The sequence below is a fragment of the Phalacrocorax aristotelis genome, chromosome 8 (genome assembly GCF_949628215.1).
Source record: "Phalacrocorax aristotelis chromosome 8, bGulAri2.1, whole genome shotgun sequence".
Lineage (NCBI taxonomy): Eukaryota > Metazoa > Chordata > Aves > Suliformes > Phalacrocoracidae > Phalacrocorax > Phalacrocorax aristotelis.
The window spans coordinates 14,266,837-14,281,134 of record NC_134283.1 but is presented as its reverse complement, the minus strand read 5'-3'; the positions used below and the strand labels follow the sequence as shown (position 1 = coordinate 14,281,134).

The 14,298-nt window shown below is 37.3% G+C and overlaps 1 protein-coding gene across 1 annotated transcript in view; it reads right to left on the bottom strand.

The window, feature by feature from the left end:
• Nucleotides 1–533: 533 nt before the first annotated feature.
• Nucleotides 534–14,298, bottom strand: part of LOC142061260 (uncharacterized) — a 19,283-nt gene continuing 5,518 nt past the window's right edge. Inside the window, exons 6-7 of the mRNA XM_075102079.1 lie at nucleotides 2,842–2,991; nucleotides 534–651 (exon numbers count right to left, since the gene is read on the bottom strand). The gene's annotated coding sequence lies outside the window, so the exon portion shown is untranslated. The remainder of the gene's footprint in view (nucleotides 652–2,841; nucleotides 2,992–14,298) is intronic.

The following is a 14,298-nucleotide window of genomic DNA, read 5'->3' as shown; positions in this document are numbered from 1 at the left end:
TTTTCCCTGATATTACTGTTTGGAAATTTGCCTTATCAAAATGCCTCTTTTCTTGCAGGACTTCCATTTTCATTGTGAAAGGTAAAAATGCTTAACTCTTCAATAGAAAGATTTATAGTTAGTTTTCTAATAAGGCTTTAGTTAGTTTTATAATAAAGCTATAAAGTAGCTTTTTCTTATATTAAGACTTTTCAGAAATGGAACAGTCAAGGTGTTTGGCATATTTTACATATATTTTTTACATTCTTTTTCTATTTAAACCTCAGCATCTTTCAGTGTTATAAAAGCTTGAAATAATTTTAATTTTTGTCCCACCAAAGTGTTGTTTAGAAACATACGACAGCCAATCTGAATACCACCTCAATCACATTAGTTCTGCAGTATCAAATCAAACCCTACAGTGAAAGTTTCTTTCCTTCTCTCTTTTTTTCCCTTAGGAACAGCAAATATATAGATTTCATTCTACATTAATCCAGAAGCTGATTCACTGCCTGTTGCCTGACCTTCGTATGACAGCTCTCACCTTCCAGCTCCTGAGGATCTGCGGGCAATCCGGTAACCGTGCCAGTCAGTACAACCCCATCACTCAGGAAGAGCTCAGCAGCTGAAGCGGTCTTGGCCACACTGACATCTGCCGTCAGAGTGTGAGCACTGTAAACAGCAGGAATATACCCTGTGGTTACTGTCGGCACACACATTTGTTATCCATCTTATTGAATGTTTAGACTGCATTTCTTCATCTTCCCCGCTGTCAGAACAACCAAAGGCAGGCTTTGTGAGAGAGAGTAAGTGCCCTGTTTTAAAACAGGAAGTAAAACTGCAATATGAACAAGAGGAAAAAACCGAACCTTTTCCATCAGGGACCCATAATTGATCAGTCTATTGCTCTGGGTCTCCTATCTCTAAAGAGTGATTGCTAAGTATGAACTACCAAGTGTCAATTGAGACAGCTGCTTACATGTTGAGCACCTGTATTTCAGAAATGTTGAGCACACACAGCTCTCTGACTTCAAGTGGGAGTTGTGGATGTGCAGTCATTCATAAATCAGATTCTGTTGCCTAGAACAGAATTAACACCCTCCGCTTCATTTCATTTAGTCCAACTAACAGAAAATATAGTTTTTACCTATGATATAATCACAGGAATCATCTTACTCAGCAGTTACAAACATCGGTTACCTGTAACCTAGCTTTTTAATGGCAGTCTTTGATATATGGGCGACGTACTTTGAAACCTAAACAATAGCATCTTTTAATTTAAATGGTTCTAAACTCTGAAAGAATTCCAGCCATTGCTGGTTCACCACCTGACTTTGTTGTTTCTATATTTCCATTTAAGTAGAAAACAGTGACTATGGCCAACATGTTGCACTGATGAGTGGCAAGGAGCCACCTCTTTCCTGGATCAGCCTGGATAGACAACGCCCTTTGGGGGGGCCATGTTCTGGCCATATTCAGAGGCAGCTTGTGCCTGCAGTGCATTCCACTCATGGCGATGGATGCAAGAGGAAGTACACTAACTCCCTTTCTGCAGCTGGAGAAAGGCAGGACTAAGTACATAATACATACAATGAGGTTGAAACAGGGCTTAAGAGTAGTAGGCACCCTAAAACTTGCATGTGGAGGATAGCCATGACACTGCAAGTAGACTACAAAAATTGTTTCTCCTTATTTCAAGAACAGGAGACTAGCAGTTCTCAGTGGCAGGCATATTTTTCTACATTAAAAGACTCAACCAACAAATCCTTTAACATTTTCCTTCTCAGCTTATGAATCTGCCTGAAACAAAAACCTTTCTTCCGTTCTTAAAAAGCAAACCTTTTGTATAACAGCAAGTATAATCCAAATATCAATTCATAAATTGTCAAGACAAAGAAAAAAAAATCACATGATGCAATAGATTTTTTATAGAAAAGTCTAATGAAATATATTTTTATACATACTTGTTTTACACATATTTATATATTTTATATACATTAATTTTTTATATAAATAAATCATTAGAAAGAAACCACTCTGAAAAGACCTTTAGAAGTTAATTTGACCATGCTGCCTTGCTTCCTTTCTATTTTGAAATTTATTACATCTTTATTAGGTATTTAAGATCTTCCAGACTTGGTTATTCTCATGATTACCCACATACTACACACAAACATTTTAATTAGGTTATTTAGCATGTATAATACATAACACTTGAGCAGTTCTTCTGAGGAAAAAAAAAAGAAAAACAAAGAGCAACATCTAAATAGCTGAAAATACCATGTGACAGGTATGATAAAGTATCAGCAGAAAAGAAACTGAATTGATCTGTCATAAGTTCCTTCTGTTTGGTAATCATAGAACATAATCTGTACATAGACAGCACTGATTTATGTAGAAGAAACCAGTATTATTGGCAGGAAGGAGAAAAAAAGATAATAGCTTTTTAAAATGCAAAAATATTATGATTTGGATGTTTTTATGTGGCAACTGCTTGCATAATTAAAATATTCCTGGATGCCTAGTCTCTAGAAACAAAATGTCTTTAAAGATAATAGGCATATACACAAGTATACAAAATCTCACCTAATGCAAGATGCAAGACTTTTACAGTCTGCACTTATAAATCCTGAAGGTTAAACAACTGCAAACTTCATAGATGCAGCAACCTGCAGCTTACAGGTGCAAATTCATTTTTAAACATATCCCCTAACAGCACTGCAAGACCTTGCTTGAACAACAAAGTTCTCCCTATATCATTAATTTCCTGACACTAAACAGGCATTAAAAAATAAATCAGAAATGGAAACAAATAAGACCATTATTATATTCATATTTAGACAAAATATTGCTTGTATTTACCTATGTTTCTTTTAATATCAGCAAAAATCTAAATGTTCTCTGCCCCAACTTGTTTTCTGTATTGTAGCAGGTTACCTGCACAGGCGTTTATAATCCCTTCATCAGCAACGTGAGAAAACACAAACCCTTCAGCCCAGATAAAATCAAGACCTGGGGAAAAAAAGAATTAATAATATCTTAGCTAAAACTGAAGACTGAAAAACAGAAGTACTAAAGCCAGATAAAACCCCACCTTATTGCCCCTCTTATTTCATCCCAACACATGTTGTTCCATGTGCTCTAGGACTAACCAACCTTGCTTTTCCACATATTTAAGTTTTATATTCTTATTTTCACCCATATTCTTTCCAACGTCTTCTTTCCAACTTACTACCTTCAACTCCCTTCTTTCCCATAGAGTCCCTCAGTTTTCTCCCTATCCCCATGGTTCCCTTCTCTTTCTCAGCCCCTATAAGTTTGTTCCCTGCCCCACCTCTTGCCATGATGTGCCAGTGGTCACGTGCCAACAAAGAAGCAGGTTGATCAAAACGTAGCTCCTTCTGTCCTAATGATGTGTCTTCTCTCCAAAAAGGGTCACTAACTTGAGTCTCTCCCCTCTTTCCAGATACTCTTCCATTGTATTACTTCTTTCCCAACACCTATTCCCCTGTCAAATATGCCTGAAGTTGGCCATCAGGTCAAAAAGCATCAAGGACATGAACACAGACAGAGGAATAGCATTAAATCTTCTTTCTTTAGGAAATCAGGCAAGAAAACACAGTCAGCGGCACATTATATACAACCTGTTTGACCCTCCATCTGAATGTAGCTTGTGTTTTCTACATAGCACCACATCAACGAATTACTTCTAGAGTTGTGCCAAAAGGTACAAAAAATTAAGGTTTGGGAAGAGTGAAACATTTTCTACTCCACTCTGAACTTACTCTGACCATCAACTCTACCATGTCTTAGCAACACATTCCATCCACCATATTCATTCATTTTTTGCAACTAGGAAGGTTTTGTGGGATGGATACTTAGAAGGAAGATTACAAATAGCAATGACTTCACACAGGCCATTCACCCACTCTCAGGGATCCCCTACAAGGCCTTGAAATATGTGTTGAAATACTGAAGCCTTAGGCCATGGTGTAGTAAGCTGTGAGGCACAAGATTGGAATCTGACTCCCTTATTGTATTTCCCTCTTCTCTCCAGTCTTTCATAGCCTTGAAGTTTCATCTGTCATGTAACTTACATGTAACTTACATGTACAAGCTTTGCACTCATCTTGTACAGCTTTTGCTGTTCTTCCAGTTTACTTTAGAGGTCTCTTCCAAGCTCTTCTGAAGCTCTGCTGCTGCTCCAGCTTTGGAGTCAGCTGCACATTTAATTAGAGCTGATATCATACCAAGGAAACCAATGCATGTGAAAGCAGCCACAAAGGATGCAATCCCACCCACCAGAGAACTGCTTAGGCAACAGAGGCCTCATCTTAGCACATTTTAAAGGTAAACTGAAACAATCTTTAAAATGTATTTACCAAATGACAAGGTGCCTATTTATTTTAAAATTTCAGTCTTGTTCCAAAATCCCTGAAGTTGCAGAAACAGAAGCTAATGCCTGATAGAGAAGAGCCTGTATTGCTTAGCAACACAGACTCCAGCAAACAAGAAACATTACAGACAGATGCCTAATTAAATATGAGCTGTCCTGTGCCTTGAGATTAGTGGGTGAAAAGCATGGAGTATTCTCAGGATCCAAAGACAAGAGTGTGCCACAAGTATAGTTAGAGGTGCTAGTAGACATTGGGTAAATAAACACAGTGCAAATAGCTAGACTGAGATTTCTGCATCTAGGAGCAAAAGCTATAGGTTCTGTTTAAATCACCCAAGCTTACTGTACAATTCAGCGTTAAGTAAGAAAAACTACTTCTCCTCTAATCATAATACTATCAATGAGTCCAGAGATAGGTTACGTTTTCACAGCAATCACAATGTCTAACTCAGGACAGGGGCTATTCACAGAGTAATATTATTTTTTGAAGTCACTGCCTACATGTCGTTTGTTGATGCTTGCTTTGTGGTTCCTTAACTTAGTAGTTTAAGACTTTCTGCTAAACATTAGGATTGTACTGAAGTTTAACAAGGCTGCACTCTCTATCTTGTTTTTGGGGACTAAGAAAATATAAATTTTAACCAACTCTAATATGTGCAGGCACTAAATCATTACCCTTCTGTTTTATGAAGCCAAAATCAGATTCCGCTAATGAATTTGTTTTTACACTCATAAAATTGTGAGAATGATACTATTGTTTACTTTCACATTTGGCAAGTTGAAAAGTAATAGCTGTTGAATAGTTAATAGGCAGTCCCATTTCAGACTTATATGGGAACAAAAAGATTTTTTAATTTCACTGGAAAACAAGAACAGGAAATTTCCAACAAAACCTAATAAACAGAACCTCAAGACTATATTAAGAACGTGGAATTAAGTAACCAGCTGCTGCAAGGCCTGTTCAAGGAACTAGAGCTTGTCTCTTCTTCAAAAGTTAGTGTTACTCCAATTACTTTAATCCTACTTAAACAGCTTTACCTAATCAGCTGTGGAGGTCTATCAGTTGTAGAGACAAGCTATACTTTTTCTTTCCTTCCCATGATAATCCATGATTAAAAGGAAAAAAATGACAGACTGAAGCATTTCTTTTGCTGGGTGAGAAAATACTGCAATGACTGAGTTGGAGGAAATAGTACTTTTACTTTATCCACCTTTAATGCTGCAAATGTGCATATCATGGTATTTTAACACCACAAAACAGTGAATTGGATGCAGCCATGGAGAAGCCATTTCTCAGGTATGTTCCTTCCTTGAGTTATAAAGTCAAAAGGAGCTGGGAACTAGGATTTACTGGTTTCACAGAAATAGGATCTGGCCTCTGCAAGGCAGCAGCTCCTGGTTGCTGAATTTTGGACTTCAGGCAAACATTTTTGCCTTTACACAAAGGCAAGATGCTGCAGGTAACTTTACTGGTGATATTTTGTTTTGTATGTGCGGTAAATCCTGGCTCCCAACTCTTCTTAATTTCTCAATTCAAAAAGAATCTGAAATGCTAATTTTGTGCTCAAAATGAAAACTCGGAGCAGTATTGACTTTGCCTGCTATTGATGCTAGAGGCATACAGTCTCCATGCTGCAAAGACCCTTTATACTTAGGACATTGTCTTACAGCAGCTCCTTCCACACTCCGCAGGAATTGCAGGCCGGGGGGAAGCATCCCCAACAGAGTTCACAGCAGAGTCTGCAGCACTCACTGCCTTGCTCTACAGGACCTGTGGATGCTCCCAAGGCATGCACGCCCCCGCTGCAGTTCTCAGCTTAGCTGCCTCCCCCACCCCCACCCCCATTAATATGGTGGCCGTTAAAAAGAATAACAAAACAGCAGTATAAAATTCTGCCCAATTCCATCCCACCTTAAACAGTATCATGGGTTGTAGCAAGTGAATTCCCATGGAGGATATCTCTGCTGGTAGGTGAGGGAAAGGAATGGACATGAAGCTTAAAGGAAAAAAGGGGAGTTTTCATAGTCAGGTAGAGGTGCAGTTGGACTAGATGATTATTTTAAGTCCCTTCCAACTGAAGTATTCTATTCTAAATTATGAGATGAGAGAAGATAAACTTAAAAACTGAGCCCTGATTCATGTTGAGTGTAACACAGGCTCACCCAGGTATAGGGAAGTTGCACTTTACAGAAGACCCTACCATCCTTGTTCCCAGGCACCCAGACCAAAGCTTTGGCCAGAACCCAAAAGCATAACTTGCCTCTGGCCCACATGCCTAGGTTTTCCACCCTGTGGGTCAAGATGCAACAGGGAGGGGTACCTGGAATATCAGAAGTGTTCCGAGCATCACTACAGAGATACAGCTATGGGGACTGTTTTATCCCTCAAAGATCAGCAAATGGCCAGGCCAATATTCCACAATAGCAATGTTTCTTGAAATCCTTCTCAACATTAACTTTATATCCAGTAGGTTAATGATGGGACAGTCATTTACTTCTTCTCAATCGCTGCTACGTGTTGGTAATGGAGAGCATGCAGAATGTGCAAAATAATAAAGGGAGTATCACCAGCATATACTGCCTGTATTATAAGGGCTCTGCATCTCCTCTGCAAAGACCTACACTGGTAGATTAGAGCCAAGCAGAACATCTTCCTAACACAAGGAAAAACATAAATAGCAGCTAAGGGCTTTTGGGCAATTGCTTTAGACACAACAGTCCCCTCTGATATGAACAGTGCTTCATAATTAGCAAATTTTCTATAAAATAAAAGCCATGTAATTTGGAAGTAGATCAACAACAAACAACATGAGTACATGAAATTAACACAATAGCTAGCTTCAGGAAACAAGACACACTGATAATTAAGTACGGAAAACCAAACACTATGCCTAAATTTGACCCAGACTTAGGGAATATATTGTGGGCATTCCTGAGCACTGAGAAAAGATAACCAATAATATTTGTTACACAGAAATAAAGGAGCTTTTGTATGTTTATCTCCTCTACAAATGCTCATGGAACCTGCTTATATACATCATTCTGTTTCAACCTCAAGCAGACATAGTTAATTAAATCAGAAACTACAAACAGGAAATGATACACCTCTAAAAAACCACATGGTACACCTGTTAATAATGAACCAATTGAAAGTAACCCTAGCAAACAAATTCTGACCTGCTTCTCTACAATGAGCATTTTAGGAAAGAAGGAAGGTAATAGAGTCTTTGGAGGATGTCATTAGAATGAACTATTAAGAAGGGTTGTTAATCTCAAATTCTTATTCTCAGAATAAGATGGCTTCCAGCCAGAAATATAAATACAAAACTGTACTATTCTATATTGTCTCTATGTTTTGCAGTCAATGGTTCCTTACTGTATTTTAAATTACAATACCTACATTAGAAGAGTATAAAAACTGAGCAGCAGAGGACTTTAAGATTAAAGAAAGCTGTGACATGAATCTCTCCCACCATTTGTGTATATAATGACACTAATTTTTGAGTGGGCTAACGTTGCCATATCTGCCCTTAGGAACAGAGGGAAATCCAGCAGCTTTCAGCATAACCTCTTGAAGTCAAAAGCGAAAGCAAAAGATCAGATGCAGTGATGCTGGTTTGTGGGGCAAAAGGAAGGGGAACCCAGGCCCTGCAGTGAGGTCCATGGCAGAAAAATGCCATGGCCTGCCAGGTGGATGCCCTTGGGCAACAGCCTCCTTCAACCCCTTGTGGTGGACCTGTTGGTGCGCTAAACCAAGAGCAATGAAAGCTGGAGTAGCAGTCTGTAATAACCTTTTGGAGCTGGGAGGATGTTGGCAACAACTGCTTTGGCTCAGTAGTTTTTTTCTGACAACATAAGGAACTGCTTGTTTCTGTCAGAAGAGTGGAGACACAGTGGTTCCCTTTTTCCTCAAGATCCTCCGCTATTTTTCCTACCACTGCCCCATACCTGTGCTGAAGCAGCCAGCACAAACATGTTTTTGCTGGCATTCCTTCCTGTAGGTGCCTAATTGAATAAATAAATCTCAACCTTCCCAGATGCCTCATCTCCTGATTTATTACTGTTATTTTCAGATTTATCTAATACCTTGTCAACATACTAGGAAAACTCAGTAATTTCATCTGTTATTATTTGGCTACCCACAACATGTTTATTAGCATAACCATGTGTTGCTGGTGTTGAGTTCCTTCTAGTCACTTTGTAAACCTGCTGACTTTTCTCCCCCATTACAAAATAAAATCATTACCTTCACCGAGAGACCACTTACGATTTCCTTGTGCAGTTCTCTTCAGAACGATTATTTCTACCAAAGATAGGAGTTTCCATGGAGAAAATTAAATGACTGTGTAGTAGCAGGAGATGCTACATATGCTTTTTAGTTAAAACACCTTCAGCAAGTATTTTTTGTAGTGAAAGCATGCAGGGCTTGCTTTATTAATAGCCACCTATTAAAACTGTATTGACATTAATGTCACTACTAGTTGTTACTGAAAAATTACTGAAAGATTTGGTACCTAGAAAATAGCACTCACTTTACTATGGCTTTGCTTAAAGTGATTTTCTTCTATTTTTGCTTTCCCATTCAGTGAACTTGAGACAATCATTTTTAGAGAAGGGCAATGAAATGCATTAAACACAGGCCTTTCCTAGCTGGCGTTCTCCAGTTGCAAAGCAAATAGTGCAGAACAGTAGTAGAGCTGAGCAAAACCCAAGCCCTCCAGGAATTCTCTTCCTCATTAATAATTTTTGAGGAGAAAGAGAAATATATTTTTCCCACACTAAGGCCCTTATTTAGTAATCAGTTTTACTCCTAAAAGGATGCATAACTCACTAACAGTCTGACTATTGCTTTTAAAAATCAGATGTGTAAATATTTTCGCAAATGCCTGTGTAACTCAAGTATCCTACATGCGTACAATCCCTAAAAACTCAAATTGGATTCTTTTAGCATTTTTATTTTAGGTTTTCATATAGGTTCTACTGCAGCAATAAAAATTAGGTTTTGTCAGTTTGTCAAGCAGCTAGATACCTTGAAAGTGTCAACTTCTGATTTTAAAACACTTAAATCTGAGTTCAAAACACATCTGCTAACAAGAATTCCCTCAAGAAAAAAGGAACTTAAGACTTCTAGAACATGTTCAACTTAATTAAAACTGCCCTTGCAGATAAGTTAGCCTACATTATTTTACATGAAGTATGGTTTGCAATTAATACCAGCATCTTCTAGTTTTGCATTCTTAAAAAATTCTGCCTGTGTATAAAATTTGTACATTCAAAAAAGTACAACCTTACTGTAATCACATATGCAATTTGGGCAAAAACAGGCATTAACCCTTAATAAATTAAGTATTTAGGAAGCAAAAGCCTTCCATATTAAGCCAGCCTCCATCTTTAAATCATGGAACGTTACATATTGAAAAACTTAAATTGCTTCAGCAAGTAGTAGGAGCAGAAAGGATAGCAAGTCTAGGATTCATGCAATAAAGATAGATTAATTTATATTTAATTTCCCAAAATGTGATTTAAGTAGTTTGGCTAGTTGTACACTCAATTTTTTGTTATTATATAAAAAGCTTCATTCCATCCATTCATTTAAAAAGGCAATGAAAACTTAGTTTTAATGGATAGCAGTAGTAGCAACAACCTATAATTAGATGCTGGAACAGGATGCTTAACCACAGTGGGTTAAATTGATCCTCAAATATAATTTAACTGAAGTAAACAGAGTTACACCAAAGGTGGCTTTTAGACATGAGTAGGTTTAAACTAATCATTATGTTTAGACAGGTTTCACCTAGAAAGCTGCAGCAGCGGCCTTGAGCTTTTCAGATGCCTCCTACTGAAGCAGTGCGCAAGTATCATCTATTATAATAAAGCAGGCATCTTTCTCAAAGTCTAATTTCTGCTTTTTCAGGGTACAGTGAGCTTTTCATGTCTCATTTTTCATGGTATCTATGTTAGTACAATGCACAATTTGCAGAGACTAAATGCCATAGCAAACAATAGTAATAACTGATGAGTCATTTCTATTACCTGCAGCAAGAGCAACTGCTGTCGCCTGATTTGCAGCACACAGGATCTGGACACCCAGCGTGAGATGGGGGCAGGTTTGTCTCACTGCAGCACTAATGACTGTCATTGCTGCAGTGACTTCACGCCCGGGACACACTGTGTAAGGAAGATCATGCATGTTTTCTACTATCAAGCCATCCTGTGGAGATTATTATAAAGAAACATGATTAAACTGGAAAAAAAGGAACTGAAAAAACATGGCTAGTTTACCATTACACTGTTTTGTATTAAAATACACAGGAGTTTAAAGGTTTTCCTTTAAAGGAAGGATTATCTATGGTAAATTGCGTTGATGCATACAACCACTTATAAAAGTGCTTTCATCAATAGCATGGTATTTGCAGGGAAATCATGAAGAGAAATAAATGTGATTTTAATTATACATTCATCAATTTAGTTTCCTTTGATCCATCCTAAAATGTGAACTATAGGCAAATGAGTTAAATCTTATACCTCATTAAAAACAGTGTAAAGTCAAACTTCAATTATCCAAGTGGAATATAGGATATTGAGTATGTTTGGATAACGGAGGATTTAGAGATAATTAAGGCAATTTTTCAGTTCAATTAATGTCAGAAAGTAAGTGTTATTTTGGATAAAGGAATTTTTGTTTGACTGTTATTGTGCCTATTTGCAGTGTGCCTAATACCATAGTATTAACTATTGATATTTCTCCCATTCTGGATAGAGAATTCCTTGAAGGAAGATACCGATATCTATTATCTACTATACCTCTCACTCCACATGGACATACTCTTAGCAAACAATGGAGTGATGATAAAATACTCTGCTGATATAATTTATGTGATTTATTGAAAATCTTTGTACATTGTCGGGTACCTTGTACTTTTCCAATCATTGTATAGTACATACCAGAAAGTCTTCAACAACTGCAAATCATATGTAATTACATCAAGGACTAAAAACAAGAGTAAAAGTATGGCCTTGAAACATATTTCAAGCCTGATGTTTTGAATTTGCAGTAAGAATGTTAAAAGAAGCGACAAATTTCTCACCTGCTTCAACCTAAAAATACAAAAGGTTTAATAGACAAATTGATTGTATATATAGAAAATAAATTCCGCTCTCTCTAGAGTCTTATCACACATCTTAATCCTTTAAAATTAGAGCTTTACATTTCAAAGATATTGTAACTGAACCAGAATAGAAAGAAGAACATTCGGCAAGAAAAAATTACAATTAGAGCTTAAACAAAGAAGTTTGGTTAATAATAACGTAGAGAATCAGGAAGGGGGGAAAAAGCTTTCCTTTTTTGAAAACTTTCATATGTAATGCTTCCTTAATCTTTGTTGTATTGTAGAAGCCCATTTGGCTGTAAAAGATGAGACAGTATATAAAATGCATTCAGCATTTAATGGTTGAATTACAGCCTACGCCACAGACATCATAAATGAACATCTAACATGGAGGATGGGGAAAACTGAGAATGGAAATTATCTGGTGGAACAATATGGTCACAAAGCACATGACCCACATAGGTTCAGTGCACCAGGATACAGCTACCTTTACCAAATGACTTAGAGCTGAGTGTTTAAATACACGCTACCTTAAAAACAAAAGGACACAATCTATTAACAGAAAAAGTGATCTAATATTATGAGCACCCAACATTAGACCTACACACTATTTGGTGCCATCCATCAGTGTATTTAACTACAGAATTCCAGTCCAAGAAAACCTCAACTCAGCAAAGGAAAACCAGATATGATAACAAACCAAAACATCTGTCCTTTATTTTGTTTCTACATCCAATTCAATGTATAATTTAACATCCACACTTCTCTACACCTGTGATGGGAGGTTGCCTTATGACAAAGATGACAACCAGTCCTCAGAAAACCCACAGCATTTTCAGAAGTGAAAAAAAAATCACAAACTTTTGGTCTGTTTCTCTGGAATGAGGTCAGGAGCGTTCCAACAAACCTGAACTGACCAGATGGTCTTGTACCTCAGGCACAACTACTGAACCCTTTGTGGTACCAACAGAAAGAGAAATCCCTTAGCCTTTTGCCATCTGTACACATAAATATATTAGGTCAGTCTAAGCAAGAATGCAAAGTTGGTCAGTAGTAGTATGTGACTAAAGAATCAACATAGAACTATAATATTTTAACAAAATAAAACAAACCCAAAAAATGCAATGAACCCTCAAAACCAGATAAGTCCTTGAGGCCACAAAACCTGGACGTCTTTGGTCCTTGGCTCAAGAATGGTCTACTTGGGAGACTTCACCAAAACTTGGATATCTGGGGAACTCTGAGCTTATCATAAGGGCAAGGAGCTAGGATCTGCAAACCAGAAACGTCAGGCTTTCAGGCAGTCAAGAACCTACCTTAACAGGACACGCAGGAAGAAAGGTGTCTGGGAATGAGGTTTCAGATGCTCAGCTCCTGAAGAGCCATGCTAGTAGCTGGAAAAGCAGCAGAACAGGCAGGCAGAATTCCACAGGAATTCAGCAGTAAAATTGAGCTTTTTGTGAGTTGCTACTACTTTGACAGCTCAGGATTTGCATAAAGCAAATTATTCCATTAGGTGCATTAATGAATTAATTCTTTTAAAAATTAATTTAAAACCCTAGCCACACTACTGTGCATAAAAAGTATCTGATTGAATTTTAGTTCAAAATGCCAGGGAGGATACCAACTTTTCTGCCTTAAACTTACTATGTTCACTTTTCAGCAGTTGTCTCTTCCTATGGCCTCAAGGTCCACAGTTGCAGTGAGAATTTCTGGTATTACTTCAATAATATGTTATTCTTTTGGTGCCATTCAATAGACTATGTTCTTCTGCATATTATGTTTTGTTTAATTAAAAAAGGAATACATATATTCTGCAATACAGAGCGCTGAATTACAGATGCATTAACTCAAAGCTTTCTGTCATATTTTATATAAAAATATAACACCACAGATTTCTGTGTTTACTGAAATGATATGTATATAAAACAGATTTCAGTACTATCAGACAGCTAATTAAAATGGTGGAAACAAAACAGTTATGCTAGATTAAAGTTCTTGGAACTTAAGCTTATGGTTTAGAAGTCTATGGGAACAGTTACTGTATTACACCCTCCAAAGCAGAATTTATTTGGATAGTACAAGATAAAATTCTAGCAAATACTTTTTTTGTGCCTTTTCTATTGAATATTAAGATGACTTAAGTGTTGTTTATATATAATAGCCTTATCATAAGTAATTCTCAAACAATATATTTCCTTTTTATTTTGTAACCTCTAAAGTGCTACATACGCACAAAGTGCCTCCTGCATCACAGTTAGCTACTGGAAAATAGATCATTTAAATAGCTTTCTGATTACATAGAAAAATAATTTCCTTAGCTTTATTCCACTTATATAAATGACCTCTTAAAACACGTCAGCCGCATGCACACGTATCACAGTAGAAAAGCCTCAAAAATAGTCACAACACTATAAATCACAACAGGTGTAACAATCATACAAGCTTTAATTCAGCATCTACGTAATGTAACTTTTACCTAGGGCAACTTTAACCCCAGTGCTTCCCGTAACAGGAAGGCTTTACATGCAAACATGGCCATACTAATACAAACCTTTGCAAGCTTAAAACAACTGCTTTTTCCTATGGGAAGAAAGGGGGGGGTTGCACCATACCCATTATTATATCGGCTTAGATGTACACTAAGACAGTTACAGCCTTTCCCACCACCACAGTCATGTGCCCCTTACAAAGGAAATCAGGTGCCTTTGTATGGCATTTATGTGCTGTGTCTAAGCACAGCTTCCTAGCAATTCCTTTAAAAACTCTACCTCCGCAGCAAGAGATTACTGTCTTAATATAGGTAAATAGGTA